Here is a 16,253-nt window from a genome sequence, read left to right on the forward strand (position 1 = left end):
CCCCCCAAACTAATTATTTTTCAACGCACATATATACACGTGTATTTAAGAAAAATAGTGTGATATAATGGCTAGAGAGCTAACTTTGTAATCAGGAAGACTTGGATTCAATTCTTGTCTCTGATTTATACTGTATGTATCACCCTGAGCAAATCACTTAACATCTCGCTAACCCAAGCCTCTCTTTAAGACCCACAATTGCAGAGAAGCCCTATCAGTAAAGAAAGTTCCTCACATCACCATGAGTTCCTCAAATTAATAATATCACAGGTTTAGTCAAAATATAAACAAACAAAACAATACATGTGCACACACACCTACGTAATTGGGAAAACACATCTGTTACCAAATATGTATGTTGGTAAATACCACCAAATGATTGTCAAGACCAAGTTGAATTTAAAGTTAACAAATGACAATAACAACAACTTCTCAGCAATTTTTTTATCACTTATAGCAGGAAGACCCCTTTTGAATGAATGATCAAAAATATACCATAAAAAGTACTGCTTTAAAGGTAAGAACAGGCAAATAAAAATATATTCTTGTTAAGAAATATCATATAATTAATATTCTACACATATACCATACCCAATTAAAGGGCAGCATTGTGTTTTATATTAATTTAATATATACATTAGAATTAATCATATGCACACATATATACATAAATATAATGGCTAGCTAGGTGGCACAGAGGATAGAGTCCCGGGCCTGGAGTCAGGAAGACCTGAGTTCAAATATGGCCGTAGACACTTACTAGTTCTGTGACCTTTAGCAAGTTACTTAACCCTGTTTGCCTTAGTTTTCTCTTCTGTAAAATGAGCTAGAGAAGGAAATGGAAAATCCTTCCAGTATATCTAAAAAAACCAAATGGGGACATGAAGAGTTGGACACAACTGAAAATGATTAAGTAACATACATACATATCAGTATATGTATCCCTATGTATGTGCATGTGTAAATATACATGTATGTATCATGCATAGAATGTCATAGAACATCTAAATAACTAATTTTCATTTATGATTTCATCAGTATAGATGGGCTCTGAGGACCCTTCCTCAGAAAGGCTATGATCCGTTGATTTCTATACTCATATAGATTCAAAAAGTTCTCTGCAATTTGTGGTCCTGGTGAAAGGAATGGGACACTGAGAAATCAATTAACTTGATGATAGCAACAGACTTGGTCTCTGTCAGAATAAGGATTTAGATCCAAGTCTTCCTGACTTCAGGCTCAGCACTTTATTCACTCTGCCACATCAACTCTCAATTATTATATTAGCCTAAGCAAAACATAATGAGGGAAAACACATCTGCTACCAAATATGTACATCGATCTCACACAATGCTCCTCAAAACCAAGTGAACATTATTTTTTTTATTTCTCAGCAACTGCAGACTACTTATGCCAGAAGTCTCCTTTTTTTGAGTGAATAATCAGATACACACATGAAAAATTCTGTTTTAGAAATAATAGAAGGCCAATAACTGATGAACTGTGTCTCAAGAATATTATGTTTTTCATTTCCTACACATTCATCTGTATAAAGGACACCATAATATTTAAAAATCAACTTTGTCATTTACTTCAGACTTGACAACATGAAAAAGTAAAGAATCTGTGATTTACTTATGGTGGGGAATGTCCAGTGCGGTAACATTCTCCTAAAACAAATCTCAACCTTGAAATAAGTACTATATGTTTTACTTATAATTAGTTGTCTCCATGTTGTTCTCCCTAATTAAACTGTGAGTTCCTTTAGAGTAGGGGCTGCCTTTTTTTCTTTCTGTGGCACAGAGTAGGCATTAAATGGTAGTTGATTGGCTGATTGACAGAGGTTATATGCCTTGCCCAGAGACACAAAGCTAAAAAGCTCAAAAGCCAGATTTGAAAACATGTCCTCCTGCATATAATCTTAGAATTCTATTTACTGTGCCATGATGACTCTAGAATTAATAATTTCTTTCCACTTCTCCTGCAGGAGAGACCTAGTTTATAGCTAGTTTGAGGATAGAACTTGAAGCTTGTGTGTTCTCGTAGTATTGAAATGGATGATAAAACAATGAGATAATGATGAATTATTTTCCTAAATGTGTGGTTTTCTTTTGAATGGCATATTGCTTTAGTATAAGGCTATGACACCAGTATTTTCACAAAAAGAGAAAAATCCAACCATTAGAACTTTGATCTTTCTTCACTTCACTCAGTTTAAAAGTCAGATTTAGTTATAAAACTTTAAGGCATGCCTCATTGGGTTTTATGGCTGCATTATTACAAATTTATATAGTTTGGGAATTGTGTCAAAGGAACATTAAAAAAATCTTTTCAGATTTCACATTTAGAAGGATTTAGTCTTTATATACTCTGGAAATTTCATATCCTGTAGTCATCAAGTCCTTATTAAAATGAATGATCTAAAAAAGAAAGGATACATCTTATATTTTTCAAATTCTATGCTTTGAAAAATAGGTTACCTTTAAAGTTGTTTATTCCATGTAGACCCTCACCAAGAGAGCCTAATATCCTTCAATGACATCATTCTTCTTCTATTTCCCCTGATAAATATACATTTATACATATATCTGATTTACAAATTATTTCATGTCATTACTAAAAGAAGAAATGGGTTTTTGGAGCATTGTGTTTCTGTTGCATATGACACCATTGATCGGGAGTCTCTCAACAAATAATAGGATGTTGAAAACCAAAAGGTATAATTCAAACTTCTTTCTAAGGTACCAATACTGAGCTCATTTCTGAATTTAGCTCATTAATTGCCTTTCTTGCTCATGGTTTGCATCTCATTTCACCAGTTCCTCTTCTCTTTCTACTTGGCATTGCTTTGCATAATTTAGTATTTAGACACCTGGGAGCATGTAGGAGCATCCAAGCAAAGGAGAATAGTATTATGGAATCAGCCATTTACTTGAAATTCTTAGATTCAAATCTTGCTTCCAGTACTTACAGAATATGGACAAAACACTTAGCCCTTTTTGAACCTCGATTTCTGCATCCATATAATGGGAATAATAATACCAAAAGTGTCGACTTCTCAGATGTGTTGAATCACCAAAAGTATCTACTTCTCAGATATATGAAGTACTTCCCAAAGATATTTTTTATAAACATCAGTCCATGAGTTTTCTTTCTGCAAGTCCAGTGGTCTTAAAGGGTCCATCAAACTGTCTATAACCCATAATAATACATAAAGTTAAGTTAAAATACATAATCTTGAGCATAGATAAACAGAATAGACTGTGGAAAGAATGGATTCTCATTATAGACATGGTGAAGACTTTAGGCAATGACTGATACCATGTATATGACATATTCCTCTTGAAAGAAATCAAATAGAGAATGCATATTAGCAAAGCCCAGGTCTGTCAAAATACAGCTTAAACCAAGCAAGAATCAATTTCCTTTATATAGAGAGAATGAAAAAAGTCCAGATAGGCCATTCTCAAAGACAAGAAGCAGCATGGATCGCTATGATCTTCTGAATCAAAAGTAAACTTAATAAAAATAGGAAATAAGAACTGGCAGGCTTTCATAGGCAATTTCCATATTGCAACCATATCTATATATTTACATATTTAACTTAGAGCTATAGGTAATTTAAGATTTCACCATTTTATTTCCATCAATTTAAAGAAGGTACTTTATTGAAAAAGAAAAGCATAGACTTGACAGCTCCCCTTAGATAAGGTGGCTCCCAGGTGTGTATCAAAATTATAAGTCTATGACAGATACAATTACAGATAGGATTTGCTCAGTGGATACCAGTAATATTCCCCAGTGTCACAGAATTTTTTCTGAAGGAAGCTTCAAAACAAGGATTTCTGATTAACATTGAAGATATCTAAATGTTCTTATTTATGGAAAACATTTTAATTGAATCAGTGACTAGCTACATAACCACTTCATTTAAATTAACCACAGTATAGAAGAGATGAGTTTAACAATCACAGTGGAAAATCTAAGTATATATCTTGCTTAAATTATGACATTTCACTACATGGATTACCAGTCAAACTAATCCAACAATGTGTGTCTCTCAGACTTGTGAGGCAGATGAATAATGGGCTAGCCTAGGAATTAGATCACTTGAATTATACTTGGGAAATTACACATTGATTTTAATAAGTCTAAAGTGCTCACCTCTGCACTATATTATTATGTGGACAACATGTAGCTTTGGATCTTTGGAGCTCCAAGACATTAGAAGAAATCAAATGTTAAGCTAAAGGGAAATGAAAAGATATAGATTTCTATTGGTTGTATATCAACAACAATTGTTTACCAGTGATGACTTACATAAGAAAAATGGTTCAAAAGACATTTCCAAGGACAATTACAAACAGAAGAGGAGGTGTGATCAACTTACTGAGAATGACAACAGATGTATAGCCTATTGACATAATTGAAGGTCTAGGAAAAGGCTGTGCTATATCAGATTAATCTACCTCTGATAGATTAATGGGGAAACATAAACAAGAATTACCTAGGATGAAGAGACTTGGAAGGTTAGTGATTTATAGTAGTGGATGGAATGCTTAGACTGATTAAATCACAGAACTACCACAGTTCCAAAAGACATTCAAATGCAATACACTTAGATAGACAAATAGTGAGATCAATAAAATTATTAGTATACATATAACATCCAGGGACTTCCAGGAAGACAATTAAATTTGTGGTCATGTTTAAGCCTAGGTCCTGAGCTTTGGTGTTAAAAACATATTCTTGCAAGCTAGAAAGAAAAGGAAATTCACATGTGAAGGAATACAAAGTTAAAATTATCTAGGACTTCTCAATGATAAAAAATGCAATAAAAAAAATCCGGTAATATGCTGTACTGAGTCAAAAGAGTTAAAAGTTACACGCACACAAGGATAACAATCTATAAAGTGAAGCTATATTCTTTCATCAAGAAAGATGAATTTTTTTACAAAAATTAGGAATTCCTTTCATTACTCATGAGAAAGCCAAACATGAGTTGATTTACCAAAAGACACATTTAGCCTAAAAAAAAGAAAAAATAAAGAAGTCCATAAAGAGTCAAAAGACCAGATAATGACTGAATGTTAATATACTGCAAAGATAAGGGAAGGATTCCCTCTCTATCCTTTTAAAACTCTCAATGTCTCAAAGTTTCATTAAAGGAATAAAGAAAAAAATAGATAGTAGGAATTTCTCTAGTATAGGGAAGAGAAGATCCCTATTTGTAAGTCACAAGAATTGAATTCCAGGTCTAGTTCTATATTACTTTTTTTTTCCTAATCCTGGGAAACTACAATAACTTCTCTAGGTGTCAGTTTCTCATCTGTAAAAGAATGCGAATTGATGACTTCTATTATCTCTTCGAGCTCCAGAACTTTGAGAGTTTGAACATAATGACATGAAAAGAAATTTCTAAACCATCCAATTTTTTTTTGGAGGGGGGGGAGGGGAATGATGTGAAAACAAAATTGCTAAATCCAAAAATAAGAAATTCTCAACAATTGGATAATAAATGAGGAAAATTATTAGAAACATTATTTATAAAAATATGACACCTAATTTTTAAGAGGAAATAGATAACGTAAAGGAACTAATCTCATAAAGAGAAATTAGCTTAGCCATAAATTAACTTCCAAAGGAAGAACTTTCTGATTAAGATGGATTCATCAATGAATCACAGCATGTATACAACCATAAATGTATGTGTATATATATATATATATGTATATATATATATACATATACAACATAATTAGATAGCTTTTTCAAATAATTTTGCTGAGAAAGGATAAATAGAGCATGATCTTTGGCAAGGATGTAAGATTAAGTGAGGATACTTAATGGTTGGGAAACTTGGGTATTTGTGGGTAGGAGGAAAGGAGCCAGTACTAATAACCTTAACTAAAGCCAGACTAAAGATTAGAAAGGACCAATGAGGGGGTGATTATAGTAGGTAAAATATCAGTTTGGAGCGGATTCTCAATATATATTGTTGAATGTGAATTGAATTGGTTACTATCATGATATAGTTTGCAAATAAGCAAAATTTGGGTATTGTGAAAGGGGATTTATAGCTTTTTCATATGTTGTAATCATCTTGAGTCCTTATTTGACTTTCAGAGACAATTGAAAAAAATTCCCTAAAGATACTACCAAGACAGGGGAGGCAGCATTATGTGCATCTGGCCACCCATGGCCTTGAACAACTTGTAGAATTCCAACTCTTGAAAATATTTTTGCCTGGATCAAATCCACAGAGCTAAATATGCAAAACTGCAATGATTTCCATGAAACAGAATAAGATGTCTTAAACAGAGATTATATTTCATTGCATGATCCAGGAAAGGAAAATAACTACTCTTGTCTGCCAAGGACAGAGACAGCTCTTAATCGAACTCACAAATCCCCTAATAATAGCAGGGAGTCCATAAATAAATAACAATAAAGAAAGAAAATTAGCTCCCCCCCAAAAAAATGCAAACCTTAATCACAATTCCTGAGTTTATCTGAGACAAAAAATCCCCTAATTTAAGAACAAGAATGAGCCTAGTATTATGAATCTTAAAGAGAAGGTAATTTTAAAATAGTGAATCTCAAGGTATATTAACTACTAGCACAATCAAATAATGTGTTCTTTGGTCAAACCAATATGAATGAAACACATTTTTTATAATGCAAAAGAAGGGAAATTATATATATATATAAAATACATTTATATATGTATTTATACACACATACACATATATATGTGTGTGTGTTTATACACATACATAATACACACCTTTATACATATATACACATACACATATGTACTTACATCCATATACATACACACACACACACACACACACACACACACACACACACACACATATATATATTTGGACTATTATAATTTCCCCTTAAGTGAACACTTAACCTGAGGTCCATGAAATTAAAAAAAATATATATACACACTTACTTATAGTGTCTCATTGTCCATGGAATCAATACAACTTACCATATGATTCAAAGCCAATCGCAGTATATACTATCATTTACCTCTTATGACATGTATGCCAATATCATACCAGAAAGCCAGCGTGGTGTGTGTGGGTATAGGATTGTCCTTAGACTTAGGAACATCTGGGTCCAAGTTCTGCTTCTCAAATGTACTGACCATGTGATCATGATGAGCAATTGTTACATGACCATATGTCAGAGTGTTTCAATTGCACTAATATTTTGGAGAAATCTATATTTATTGTTGGATGGGACCTTAGAGGTTATTGAATTCAACTCCTTCATTTGCAAAGATGAGTTTATGGAAGAAATGAAGATTGCATAGCATGCCTATGGCCAGACTAGTAATAAGTTGTGAAATAGGATTGGAACTCAGGTATTTTTTTAAAGTATTTTATTATTTTTCCAGTTACATATAAGTATAGTTTTCAACATTTGTTTTCATAGGATTTTAATTCTAAATTTTTTTCTCCACCCTCCCTGCTCCCCAAGATGGAAAGCAGTCTGATATAGGTTGTATATGTACAATCACATTAAACATATTTCTACATGTCATCTTGTGAAAGAAATCATAGCACAAGGGAAAAAAAAAACTCAAAAAAGAAGGGAAAAAAACAGTCCAAAAGTAGAAACAGTATGGTTCAATTTGCATTCATAATTCACAATTCCTTTTTCTGAATGTTGAGAACATTTTCTATCATGAGTTCTTTGAAACAGTTTTGGATCGGTTGCTCTGCTGAGAAGAGCCAAGTTAATCACCATTATTCATCACACAATGTTGCTGTTACTATGTACAATGTTCTTCTGGTTTTGCTCCTCTCAATCAGCATCAGTTCATCTAAGTCCTTCCAGGTTTCTCTGATCTCCTCCTGCTCATCATTTCTTACAGCACAATAGTATTCCATTACATTCATATACCACAACTTGTTTAGCCATTCCCCAATTTGAAGGGCATGCCCTCGATTTCCAATTCTTCGCCACCACAAAGAGAGCTGCTATAAATATTTTTGTACATGTGGGTCCTTTTCCCTTTTCTATGGTCTCTTTGGGATACAGACTTAGCAGTGGTACCACTGGGTCAAAGGGTATGAACAGTCCCATAGCCCTTTGGGCATAGTTCCAAATTGCTCTCCAGAATGGTTGGATGAGTTCACAGCTTCACCAACAATGCCTTGGTGTTCCAGTTTTTCCACAGCTTCTCCAACATTTATTATTTTCCTTTTTTTGTCATATTAGCCAATCTCATAGGTGTGAGGTAGTACCTCAGAGTTGTTTTAATTGGCATTTCTCTAATCAATAGTGATTTAGAGCATTTTTATATGGCATTGGAACCTTTGCTCCATATATGAAATGGGATTTGAAAGTCTGTTTGTGGCTTTTAATTGTTTGATGCAGAATTAGTAAGAGCCCAGACCCTTGACCCCCTGTTTTCCATTTCCTCAAGCCTTAGTAAAGCAAGTCAATAGAATTTCTTGGTTTTCTAGATGAGGAAACAAATAAAGAAAAGTTTATTGATTCACTCAGGTCACAGAGGAAATCAGGGAAGGAACTAGGATTGGAACTGCAATATCTGGGTCCCAAGGCAACTTCTTAGCCCACTGAGCTATCATGGCTCTCAGAAATCATTTCTACATCTCCAATAGTTACTCCAAGTTGCCCCATAAAAGTGGGGCTTTGGGGGCAGCTAGGTGGCACAATGGATAAAGCATTGGCCCTGGATTCAGAAGCACCTGAGTTTAAATCTGACCTCAGACACTTGACACTTACTAGCTGGTGACCCTCATTGACCTTAAAAAAAAAAAAAAGAATAGTGGGACTTTATTCTCTAACAAAGCCATTCTGTGCTTTTTCAATGATCACATGGCCTTTCTCATTAGAAGCACAGAAAAGTTACATGGCAAAATTGGTTTCCTATTCAATAATTTTTTGGGCCATTGGTTACTTACAACAGGGCTTTTTTTTCTTTTTTCTTTTTATTAATTCAATATTTTATTATTTTCCAGTTACATATAAGGATAGTTTTCAACATTTGTTTTTTATAGGATTTTTAGTTCCAAATTTTTCCTCCCACCCTCCACTCCCTCCCTTCTCCCCAAGACAGAAAGAAATCTAATGTAGGTTATATATGTGTAATCACATTAAACATATATCGGCATTAGGTATATTGTGAAAGAAAATTCAGAGCACAAGGACTTATGAAAAATGCAAATCATCAACAGAGAAAGAACTGATGGTATCTGAATACAGATTGAAGTATAATTTTATTTATTAGCTCCTTTTTCTAAAGGCATTTTGTCTATTTTCTTCACAACTCAACTAATGAGAAGATGTTGTGCATAACGGCACATGTATGACATATAGAATTGCTGATTTCATAGGAGGGATGAGGAAGGAGGGAGGAAGAAATTTAGAAGGCAAAGTTTTTAAAAAATCAATATGAAAAGTAATGATGAGCGGGAGGAATTCAGAGAAACCTGGAAGGACTTACATGAACTGATGCTGACTGAGAGGAGCAAAACCAGAAGAACATTGTACACAGTAACAGCAAAATTGTGTGATGAACAATGGTGATATACTTGGCTCTTCTCAGCAATGCAACCATCCAAAACAGTTTCAACGAACTCATGACAGAAAATGTTCTCAACATTCAGAAAAGGAACTGTGAATTATGAATACAGATTGAACCATACTGTTTCTACTTTGGGGCTGGTTTTTTTTCCTTCATTTTTGAGGTTTTCCCTTGTACTCTGACTGTACTTTCACAATATGACTAATACAAAAATATGTTTAATGTTGACTGCACATATATAACCTATATTAGATGTTTTCTGTCTTAGGGCGGAGGGAGGGAAGGGATGGTGGGAGAAAAATTTGGAAATAATAATCCTATGAAAACAAATGTGAAAATTATCCTTATTTGTAAGTGGAAATCATAAAATACTGAACTATCAAAAAAAAAAAGACGTCTATGACAGCTTTTTTTTGTTTGTTTTGTTTGTTTTTGGTGAGGCAATTGGGGTTAAGTGACTTGCCCAGGGTCACACAGCTAGTAAGTGTTAAGTTCTGATGCCAAATTTGAACTCAGGTCCTCCTGAATCCAGGACCAGTGCTCTATCCACTGCTCCACCTAGCTGCCCCATGACAGCTTTTTTTTTATTAATTTATCTATTTATTCATTCATTCATTAATTATTTACTTATTTATTCATTCATTTGTTCTTTTGTTTGTTTATTATTTTTGTGGGGCAATGGGCGTTAAGCGACTTGCCCAGAGTCACACATCTAGTGAGTGTCAAGTGTCTGAGGCCAAATTTGAACTCAGGGTTTTCCTGAATCCAGGACTGGTGCTTTATCCAGTGTGCCACCTAGATGCCCCATATGATAGCTTTTTTTTTTTTTTATTTTTTTATTTGTTTTTAGTTCTCAACTTTTGTTTATACATGCTTTACAATTTCAGATTTTTCTCCCTCCCACCCCTCCCTCCCCCCTCCCCTAGACAGCAGGTAATCTGATATAGGTTATATCTATATATCTCTATACATATACATATAGATATAGATATATATATACACACACATATATATATATATATACACATAATAACATTAACATATGATAGCTTTTTAAACATATTTTTAAAGCTATCATGTGGGGGAATAAAGAATTATACTCATTCTGCTTAGAATCAGAGGTGAAAATTAGGGTTAATTGACTACACAGAGAGGCAAATTTCACTTATAATATAGAGGGTTAGAACTGTTCAAAAGGCAAATGGATTACATGAACAGGTAATAAGTTCCCCATAAGTAGGAGCTTTAACTGAAGTTTGGATACTGAGTTATTGGATACATTCTAGAAAGGATGGTATTCTCTTTAGCTCTTCATTGGATAAATTTCAATTTCATAGGATTTTAATTTAGAGGTAGAAGGGACCTCACTGGCCATCAATTCCAACCACCTCATTTTATGTAAAACATAGTCAGGCCCAAAGAAATTAAATGATTTATCTAAAAAAGCTACATGGACTCCATTACCATTTCTGTCTATTGAAATTTTATTATTTTCTTAAGCATCTGGACAAATTCTCATTCCTCAATTAGAGGTAATGCCATAATTTTCCAGTTGGAATTGATTTCTTCTCCTATTGGCACCACAGAATCATATTTCCCAGAGGTAGAACAGATCTCAGATGTCCTCTCAGAGTTCACGTGGTACAGTGAAAAAAAGCTCTGCAGTTAGAATCAGTGGATCTAAGTTCAAATTCCAATTGCACCATTTAGTACCCATGGGATTTTGGATAAATCATTTGATTTCTCTGGGTCTTGATGTTTTATGTACAATGAAGAGGATGGAATAGGTGGTTGCTGTGATTCTTTCTAGCTCTATTCTATGATCCTGTGAAATAGTCCGATGTAAAGAATTGAAGAGACTTCTTTCTGTATTATCCCAACAAATCATTGTACAGAATTCAGTTAAGGATCTCCAGGTGGGGGGAATCAAGGAAAAAAAGGCATTTAAGTGGCATATTTTAGGAACAATGTGTGTTGAGTGTGCATAGTGTTTGGTGGAAGAGGAGTAAAGAACTAAGTTTGGAAATTTGGGTTAGAGTGAGATAGATAGTTGGCTTTGTGAATCCTTTTCTTGAAGAAGGTGACCTAGGAAATGTAAGTCATAGTGTTTCTCCCCACCGAACCTGTAGCACTCGTAAAGACATTAAGAATTGCCTCAGATTCATCTGGGTTGGTAAGATAATACTATGCAAACATGTTACCCACTTTAATAATGAAAAGTAGCATTAAGGGCTAATCAACTTAAACTGAATGAAAACTAAACTGTGTTAAGGCCACCATTATAACTGCTCAACTTCTTTTCTCAGAATTTTGTAGTCGATTGATGAGTGGAGAGATTATTGACCAGATTTCATGGGCATTTATCTGGTATCATTCAAAGACCTTCATGGATAATTAACAATTGGTCAGATGAATGAATTAAACATTAATAGTTCTATAAAAGAAAAACAATTTAAATTCTTATTGTGGTCTCTAATTATTTTTTTCATTTTATTCAAAAATTTTTACTTGTTTGGAGAATTGGGAAAATACTTCATATATTGTTTCCCAGTTTTTAGCTTCATAATTTGTTTCACTTGTCTCAACCAAGCTGAAATAATACTTGAGCACATCTCTATAACACTTTAAGTTTTTCAAAGCACTTTTCTCTTGACAGCCTTGGAATTAGGTAGTGTAAATATTATTATCCTCATTTGACAGATGAGGATAAACAGAGTCCAAATACTAACATAGAAGCAAAGGCTTTTGGCCTGAAAGGAACCCTTCAGATCCCTCAGACTAATTTTTGCGTTGGGGCTCAGATTTACAGGCTTGAGTGGTGACTGAGTGCGTGACAACTAGATCTTCTGGACCCATATGTGACCATGCTTCATATTCCATTCATTAATACACATAGACCATTTTTCCCAACCCATTTCCTCCAACCCTAGACATAGTAATCAAATCAAAATAAAATTATTCCTCCTGGGAATGATATGACAATTCACCATCCTATAGGTCAACTCATCATAGTGATTTTCCTGATCAAATCTCTTCTCTGGTTACCATTCCTAAATAATTTTATCTATATTGAGATACCTCCATCTGTCTCTCGCTGTCTACTTGTATTATACATATCTATGTCTATCAATCTTCATATATCATTATTATTGATATTTCTATATTGATCTATATAGAAATTTTTGTTTGTTTTTATTTTGTTTTTGTGGGGCAATGAAGGTTAAGTGACTTGTCCAGGGTCACACAGCTAGTAAGTGTTAAGTGTCTGATGCCAGATTTGAACTCAGGTCCTCCTGAATCCAGGGCCGGTGCTCTATCCACTGTGCCACCTAGCTGCCCCCCCCCCACATATATAGAAATTTTGAACACATAGATATAGATGTTTTTACATCTGTAGATATATAAAGATATCTGATCTAGATGGAAAAAAGATATCACTGTAGATGATAGGTGGTTAGAGATAAGATATCTTGAGCTAGATATTTAGATAGATATCTATATTTATTTATCTATCTATCTAAATATAGATATACCTATAATATCACTGATATCTCTATCTATGTAAATAGATATTCTTCTTTGTCCTATCTTCTCAAGAGGACTAGGACATTTGGGTGATGTCATGACTTGCAGTGAATTGGATTTAAGTGAGGGACGGTTGCCCAGAGTCAACAGCCTCACTCTCTCTTCCAGAGTCATCTGGGTCCATTGGCAAGATATACATCAGGATGACTGGAAATGACCCTGGATGTTTAAGGCAACTGGGATTAAATGACTTGCCCAGGATCATACAGCTAGTAAGTATCTGAGGTGAGACAGAGGTTAAGAAAAGTGGAGAAGGCCCCCAAGATGCAGTGAGTGACTTTGGTCTTTCTAAATTAAGGATTTTCCCAGGTCTCAGTTTTTCTGAGGCCATGATCATTCCGTGACTGAGGGCCAGGTAAGAATTAGGGGGCAACTAGATGGCACAGTGGATAGGGCATTGGTCCTGTGGTCAGGAGGACCTGAGTTCAAATTTCACTTCAAACAATTAATAGCTGTGTGACCCTTGGCAAGTCACTTAACTCCAATTGCCTTAAATATCTGGGACCATCCGCAGTCATCCTGATCTCGCTCTCGCTCTCACTCTCGCTCGCCACTGGACCCAGATGGCTTTGGGGGATAGAATGAGGCTAGAGACTTTGCACATCCCTCCCTCACTTAAATACAATTTATTGAAAGTCATGACATCACTGAATGAGAAGGAAGGACAAAAAACAACAAATAAGGTAAGAATTAAGACAAAAGGTGGCCAGATTTATCATCACAAAGATAACAGTCTGGAAGGGGATGACTTTCAGTCTTTCTGTCCAGAACAGACAACAATTGCTATTTACACTCATTTCTAAGCCATAGAAATCTAAACAGTGAGCTACAGAGGTTCTGGCCAGGGCTAATTTTTGGCCATTCTTTGAAAGCCAGAATGATTTGAGTTTAAAAGTATCCTCAAGTTGTGCCATTTAAAACACAGTGGGTTTTTTAAAGCCTATTTTTTTTCAGAGCTATATTTCAGGAAATCAAAACAAAAACCGTGCCGGCAAAAAGTAAATTGTCCCAGCTCTTAGAAAAAAAAAATAATAAAAGGAGAAGGAGGAGGAGCAAGAGAAGGAGAAGGAGAAGAAGGGGGAGAGGGAGGGGGGAAATGAATAAATAACAACAACAATAGCAACAAGAAAAACTTTTCCCAGTTTCTGTTCAAATTGGCATGTTGGGTCCCCAGAGGGTATTACTACGAAACATGGGGTTTGGGACTATTAAAGTTTAAACTGTCCAGCTAGATATCAGGAAGAAAGGAACTAAGAAATTAGGGGGAAATTTAATTCTATAGCAGGAAAGTGAGTTAGGCATGGCTACTACCTGAACTAGGAGACAGAGATAACTCCCATGGGTCAGGACTATCATTTCAAAGAAATTCCCCTGACTCTCAGGAATCGTTCCCCCACCCACCCCCAAAAGGAACTTTCCATTGTCAGGTGGTCACCCCATCTATCTATAAAAGATTTGGCTTTCTACTGGTCTACAAAAAAGATGTCTCAGGGGCAGCTAGATGGCACAGTGGTTAAAGCACGGGCCCTGGATTCAGGAGTACCTGAGTTCAAATCCGGCCTCAGGACACTTGACACTTACTAGCTGTGTGACCATGGGCAAGTCACTTAACCCATTGCCTAAAAGAAAAAAAAAAAAGATGTCTCTAACCATCTCTTCTCCTCAAGGCAAAGTCTTTGACTTCACCCTTGGTCACTTTCTCCAGTGCCCAAATAAAAGACTATCTTTATTCTAATTGGATTGTGTTTAAGAGTTGTAATTTTTTAAAGAGTAATACCTAAGGAACCCCCCTCACCACCACCACCTATTTTCCCCATGACACTACTACTCAAATAAAATGGTAATGACAGTTAATACAAAGCCTTTTCCTAAGAACCTGGTTCACTCCACAGAAACACACACAGCGTCTGTGGGAGGATTAAGCTTAAACTTAGATCACAATAGTAATGGGGCACACAAGGAAAGAAATGAGTGTAAGTGTAAGAATGTAAGAATACCCAGACAGGCCCTGTGGCAGACTGGTATAGTAGAAAGCATGTGGACTTAAAATTAGGAGATGCTTGGGTTCAAATCTCAGTTCTGACACTGGTTCTATTATCTTGGGCAGGTCACTGAGTAATAATAATAATAATAAAAATTGCTTATACCTATGTAGTTGTATATTTGTGTGTGTGTGTGTGTGTGTGTGTGTGTGTGTGTGTGTGTGTACATTGGGTTTAGAATATTGAGGAATTAAGAGAATATTAAAGTTTAAATCAGCCAACTAGATAGATATCAGGAAAGGCAAAGACTTCAAGTCTGGGGAGGAGGTTTAAGACATTTTTCCTTGAGGAGTCAGAGGAAAGGCAATGCCTTTGTAGAGGATAGATTGGGGGAGTGGAGATTTGAAACTGAATAGTTACAGCTTTTTTTTTAGGGGGGTGGGGGGGGGAAAGGAGGATACTTGAAACAGTTTGTATCAAGTCCCTGGTTTTAGTCACATAGTAAACACACCTGATTGTCTCTTGGCTTATCTCTATTAACTTTAATGGGCCTCTTATCAAGTTGTTTTGTTTTCCACAGGAAAATACATCCTCAGTCTGTCCTAGGCCCACCACACCCCTATCAAGTGGTTTTGTTTTTCACAGGAAAAGCTTCCTTTGATTAATCCTGGGCCTGCTTCATCATTGATTTTCTTTCTCACAGGGAGAACCCCCTCTGATTAATTCTAGGCCCATGTCATTACCTTTCTGGAGGGTAAAATCAGAAAGGGTGAGTAAATATTATTGGGGAAACTGATACTTCATTCAGGATATTAGAGAGAAAACATAATGTCCAGACAGAAGCTAAAGAAATTATGCCTGTATGAATTTCATCTGATATTACCTGAATGTATTTATTGATTGACAAATGTTTGATGTAGTTGAATGATAAAACTGATCATTTCAAAAGGAATTTAAAATATCTTAAATTTTAATAATATAATTTATTAAAAATAATAAACAATTACCTAAAGATATAAAATTAGTCTTACTATCAGACAAAGTGGTGATTCCACATTGACAAAATTCATGGCTGTCAAGTAGACAACAATAAAATAACATATTTTAGA

This window comes from Dromiciops gliroides, chromosome 5 (genome assembly GCF_019393635.1).
Source record: "Dromiciops gliroides isolate mDroGli1 chromosome 5, mDroGli1.pri, whole genome shotgun sequence".
Lineage (NCBI taxonomy): Eukaryota > Metazoa > Chordata > Mammalia > Microbiotheria > Microbiotheriidae > Dromiciops > Dromiciops gliroides.